At 39.1% G+C, this 6,000-nt stretch overlaps 1 long non-coding RNA gene across 1 annotated transcript in view; it reads left to right on the forward strand.

Annotated features, from left to right (window-relative positions):
• LOC140845042 (uncharacterized) overlaps window positions 1-5,733 on the forward strand; it is a 36,813-nt gene extending 31,080 nt beyond the window's left edge. The window contains exon 3 of the long non-coding RNA XR_012123667.1: window positions 4,782-5,733. This is a non-coding gene — a long non-coding RNA (uncharacterized lncRNA). The remainder of the gene's footprint in view (window positions 1-4,781) is intronic.
• Window positions 5,734-6,000: the final 267 nt, after the last annotated feature.

Genomic DNA, 6,000 nt, shown 5'->3' on the forward strand with positions numbered 1-6,000 from the left:
TGACTATAAAATTTATTTTAGCACATTTTCTCCCCATTTGAAGATCTCCATTGGCAGTCATATAATCAAGAAGTTGGCTGTTAAAATATGGTAACAACCAAAGTATCCATCAGTAGATGAATGGGTAAAGATGATGTGGTACCTATATACAATGCAATATTAGCTATTAAAAGAAAGAAATCTTGCCATTTGCAAAAACACAGATGGATCTAGAGGGTATTGTTCTAAGTGAAATCAGCCAGGCAGAGGAAGACAAATACCACATGATTTCACTTATATGTGACTGGTGGTTACCATAGGGGAGGAACTGGGATGGGTGGGTGATACAGGTGAAGGAAATAAAAAGGCACAAAATATCAATCATATAAAAATTAGTCATGGGGATCAAAGTATAGCCTAGAGAATATAGTCAATAACACTGTAACATCTTTCTGTGTTGACAGATAGTAAGTACCCTTGTTGGAATGAGCATTTAATAATGTAGATAACTATCAAATCACTATGTTGTATACTTGAAACTAAAAAAAGTAAGTAGGCTGTTGAGGATGAAATCAGAAAAAGGGAAGGTAGGTGATTTTAAAATGTATGGCATTGGGTAAATTAGCTTCAGGTCTTCTCAGTGCAGAAATGTGCCAGTGGGATCCTAATATTGGAGGCCCACTGGGTAAGACTCCTCTCCCCTGGTCAAATCTGGTTAGGCAATTCACACTTGTCCTTATTCCTCTTTTAGTCCATGCTTGCATTTCAGACCATCTCCATTCCCAATTGACATCATTTCTCAGGATTTGTTAATGTCTTTATACCCCTATTAGTTTAGTCTTGGAACCATTCCCTTTCTAAGGTGCCATTGCATCTGTTAGCTATAATCCATTAGTGTACTTTTTGGACTCTGTCTCTGACATAATATCATAATTGAAAAATTTTTGAGGTATAGCTTATTTCCAACTCTAGTTGCAATGCCTAGGTACTGACAACAGTGTCCATGCATAGAAATTTGTTTTCTGTGATATGGCTGCAGTTCAGCAAACCATTCTTTCATTAAGAACAATATCCCAAAGCAGTAATCCACACTTTAATGTTAGCATTAGCAAAGCTATTTATGATTTCCATCACTTTTGCTGTGGCAATTTAGTAAAAAAGTTCTTTCCAGCACTTTGGGTACTGAGTTAAGAAACAACAGAATGCAGCTTTGTAGAGGCCACTCAATGGGAACTTAATTAGAAAAAACCATATAGCTATGGTCTATGCAGATAGAGAGGCATGATGCTTTTTTCTTCCTACTAACATAAGCCAAGAGCTCTAGATGTATCCTGTTAGTGATGAGATCATTTTTTTTTTTTTTTTTTACCAAATACCATTTCTTGGTAATCTTTCTCAGCAGATTATTTTCCAAGAATATACTTTCTAGGTTAATGTGAATTTGCTTGTGGGGTGAAGGGCATTTGTAACAGAAGAAGAAAAAAAAAGGGTAGAACAGGGAGTCACATCTCATATGTAGCATCTACCCATCACCAACAGTTAGTTTTCTTCAAATACCTGAGAAGCACTTAACTGAAACAGCTGTTTCCCAGGGTTCTTGTCCAGGAATGTTAGTACTGCTTCATGACAAGGAAAAGTAATGAAAGTGATATATAACTTGTGGTTGTGAGAGATGCTTTTGGCTAAGTGGGAGGCAAATAGAGATAAAAACTAAATCTAGTGAATTGAAAACCAAGTTGGGAATAAGACAAAGTTATAGAGCTGGGAATTGGGAGAAGTCTGTATTTACCATTTTTAGCCTCAGTTTTGATCTAAAAGATGTGCGCACATACTAGAGTCCTTTACCCAAGGCTAGTCCCTGCCAGATACAGAACCACAAGCAAATCTCTTTCCTTCATTAAACCTCAGCTTACCCACCTCTAAATAGCTGAGATATTTGACTTTATATTTAGTGATGCAAATATTCATATTTTTTCTCCTCTGCAAGTTAGAGTTCCAAAATGCAGTTCTCAGATACTTTTATACCTGCTTCAGCAGGAAATCCAGGTTATCTTATATTAATCAGTAATAATTTTGGCTGCAAGTAACAGAAACTCTAAGAGTGATTAAATATATAAATGTGTACTTTTTCTTGCATAATTTGAATTCTAGGGGTAGGCAGCTGTGGGCTTTAGTTCAGCAGCTCAGTTGTGTCAGGCCTGCTGCCTCTGTAGTTTTCTTATCTTTTTGCCTTTGGTGATGAGCTGGCCACTACAGCAGGAAATCCTCTTTTAAGGCAGCAATAAAAGCAGGGGGATGAAGGAGAGGGAGCTGGTGGCAGCTGCTGTGCATGCCCAGTTTTTAGAAGAACAAAGCTTTTGCCCAACCTCCTGTGCAGATTTATGCTTAGGTACTGATTGGTCAGAACTGTGTCACATGAGTAATCCTAGGCTCATAGGGTGCTGGGAAAGTGAGTGCAGTAAAACTCAGCCAAAATATGATTAGTGAGGTTCAAAATGTAATTGCATAAAATGAAGGATTGCATTCCTTTGAGGTTAACAAAAATAATAATTTTTAACCTATCTGTACTGTTGTGACAACAGTGAAATATTTGCCATAATCACTGAAGTGAGAGAATCTAAGTCATTTCCTAGTTACTTCCTTACTTCTGAAGAAGAAACGGACTTTGGCCATGCAGAACATATCCCAAGTTGTGGATGTGTTTTACTGTAGGGGTGTCATTGTTTTACTCTGGGTGTGTCATTGTACCATAGGATTTTACAGAGTTTAGTTTTACTGTAGAGGCAAATTAAGGGAGAAGGGAAGGGATCTCAGGTTGTCTTAATCATAGTATCTTCTATGGTTTCCCACTAAGTTTCCATAAAGTAAATAAATAACATTAATAAAAAAGAAATACTACTACTAATAATCGTAATAAAGAAAGACAATTATACACTGTGATCAATGGAAAGTTCAGAACATGATGATTTAAAGGAAAGGCAGGAAGATGGAATGTGGAGCAGCATGTCAGTAAATACGTCATGGATTGTATTAGTGTGCCAGGGCTGCCCAAACATAGTGCCACAAACTAGGTGGTTTAAACAGCAGAAATTTATTGCCTCCCGTAGGAGGCCAGAAGTCCAAGATCAAGGTGTCAGCAAGTTGTTTCCCCTGAGGGCTGTGAGAAAGAATCTGTTCTAGCATCTGCCCTCGGCTTATTGATGGCTCTCTTCTCTCTGTCTCTTCATATCATCTTCCCTCTATGTGTGTCTACCTCTGGGTCCAGATTTCCCCTTTTTTATAAGGACATCAGTCATGTTAGGTTAGAGTCCACCCTAATAACTTCATCTTCACTTAATTAATTATATCTGAATGACCCTATCTATGAATAAGGTCATGTTCTGAGGTACTGGGGTGAGGACTGCAACATATAAATTATAGGAGGGTAATATAACCCATACTACTGACATTAGGTTATAATTCCTGTTTGAGGTGAAGGATTATAAGTATTCATTGTATTGTTGAAATAATTCAAAGAGGATTATGCTTGGATTAACCATTGTCAAGAACCAAGGGTCATGATTAATTCCATTCTGTAGACCTGAGTTCCCTAAAGAAACACAAGAAAGCAAACCAACTCAAACAGGTTGGACTCTCATTCACGACTGGTCCTGGGCGTCAGGCAGGACTGGATGCAGAGCCTCGGCTCCATTGCAAGTTAGCCTATTGTCATCTCTGATGTCCGGCTTCTGCCTCATTTCTTAGGCACCATGTGGTTTGCCCCCAGCAGTGGTTCTCCACAGGAGACACTTTCACTCCCCAAGGTTACACTCACTCAAAGGACTACTCAGAGTTCTCAATATCCTGCTGATTTTCTCTCATGCATTTTCCCAAAGTAAGAGCTTATCCGCTGGAGGGCAAAGGACAGGTGATGTCCAGCACTGCCAGCTCACAGGCATGGAGACTCAGTCCCCTCACCGTTGACCCTCCAACCTCGTACGAGTGCTCCCCTCACAGTCACTGTCATTCTGGAACCTCATTGTCCTTTGTCCTTTGGGTCTTTTCAGAACTACTTGGTCTGCCTAGACTAAGTTTTCTCCACTTTTTGGGACAAGGGTTATGTTTTAATGTCTTTTTCCCAGAGGATTTCCCCTGGAATTGCTAAGCAGATGGATATCACTCACCTTGAGCTCTGGATACCAAGAGATATGGGGATAGGCAGTCTTTGCGGACACACACACACAAAAGAGGTCCTATTTCACATTTTCTCCAGGCTTCTGGGCACCCATCTGCCTTACATTTATGAAATAAGGCAGCAACCTTTTCCTGTAATAAAGTAAGTTTTTCTTAAGGTGATAGTCTGTCTCTTGCCCTATTTAGAGAATTGGTTGATATAATTTCATTTTTTAAAGCTTTGACCCATCGGGTACCCTGAAATGTAAGTCAAATTAGAGGAATAGGAAAATAATCCCAAATAATCTTCCTTCTTTGTAGATTACTCTATTATCTTTCATGAATTTATAGACAGTATACCTATTATATGATCCTCATAATTGCTACTAAAATGAAATACTATTCTTAGCATTCTGAGTTTTTAGGCTGCAGGGAATTTTTAAATCACTAATGCCTCTAAGCCATCCTCCAAGAAGGTTCCTAAAGATTCCTGCCTCCTGGTATTTACACCCTGTGTTGTCCCCTTCTGTACAGAATCAGGGTTGGTCTGTGTGGCCAATCACATACAGTAGAGGTGATGGTAGTTCTAAGGCTGGATCATGAAAGACACTGTGGATTCCATGTTGTTCCCTCTTGGATTACCCACTCAGGGGGAAGCCAGCTGCTATGACAGGAGGACACTCAAGCGGCTGTGTGGAGAAGTCCACTTGGCAAGAAATAGAGATCTGCCAACAATCAGAAAGGAAATGGATTTCCTGCCAGTGGTCCTGTGGGTAAGCCCTCTTGGAGTGGGTTTGGCGGTCCCCATCCACCCTTCAGATGATGCAGCCCCAGCTGTAGAGACTCTGAGGCTTGAACTACCAACTAAGCTGTTCCTATGCACCTAACCCATGGAAACTGTGAAATAATAAATGTTTAATGTTTTAAGATGTTTTAGGGTAGTTTGTGACACAGCAGTGGATAAATAATACAAATCCTAGGACTTGAGTAAGATACATAGATTAGAGTTATGTTCTGAGAAAGGAATTGGTAAAGTTAGCTGTTTTTGGTCTGGTTCAGCTGGATAATAATTATCTGACTTCAGGAAATGGCAGTCCTCTCTGATTATGGCACTCCCTAGGGAACTATTTGTGCCTTATTCACCTCTCTATTGCCTGACCTGAAAGAGGGGCTTGATGAATTCTGGTTGAATGACCACTGAAGAAACAAGGAATGCTTCTGCTTCCTCACTTAGAGAAGGGCGAGAGCTCCTTGCTGCTCCATATCCTTCTTCAATATTTGGTCAAATTAAGTTATAGGATATAAGACAACAGGGGTTATAGCATTGTGACCTAGCAGACAAGCATGCTCAGAGATACCATCTTCATGAAGATCTAGAGTGGTAGACTATCAGGATTGTTACTCTTTGAGAGTAGGGCACTTGTTAAATGCACTTTGGTAGAATTACATAATGGAATATCATGTACTAGCATATCATGCAGCCATTTGAAACAGTGCTGCAAAACTGTACTTTGTAACTTGAAGAGATAGTTCTATTTTGATTAGGGCAAAGCCTAATGAAGCATGGTCTTAATATTTGTTGAATAAGTGGGTGAACAAAGATTCAGAAGAACATATTCTATTTTTAGTATAAAATATTAATATATCCAAATAGGTAATAAAATGGAGGAAACCGTATTTGGTATAATATTTCTCATAAATGCTCTATTTTTGGAATTTGTTGGGATGATGGTGGCAGAGGACCTGGAGCTGAGACCCCAAATGCTATGCCTAAATAGAAATTTATGATCACTAAGTTAATATCTAAGAAACTTGGTAAACTGGATGGCTTTTTATTTAGCTGATCAATGAAACACTGGGGATATGCAA

This window comes from Manis javanica, chromosome 2, assembly GCF_040802235.1.
Source record: "Manis javanica isolate MJ-LG chromosome 2, MJ_LKY, whole genome shotgun sequence".
Taxonomy (NCBI): domain Eukaryota; kingdom Metazoa; phylum Chordata; class Mammalia; order Pholidota; family Manidae; genus Manis; species Manis javanica.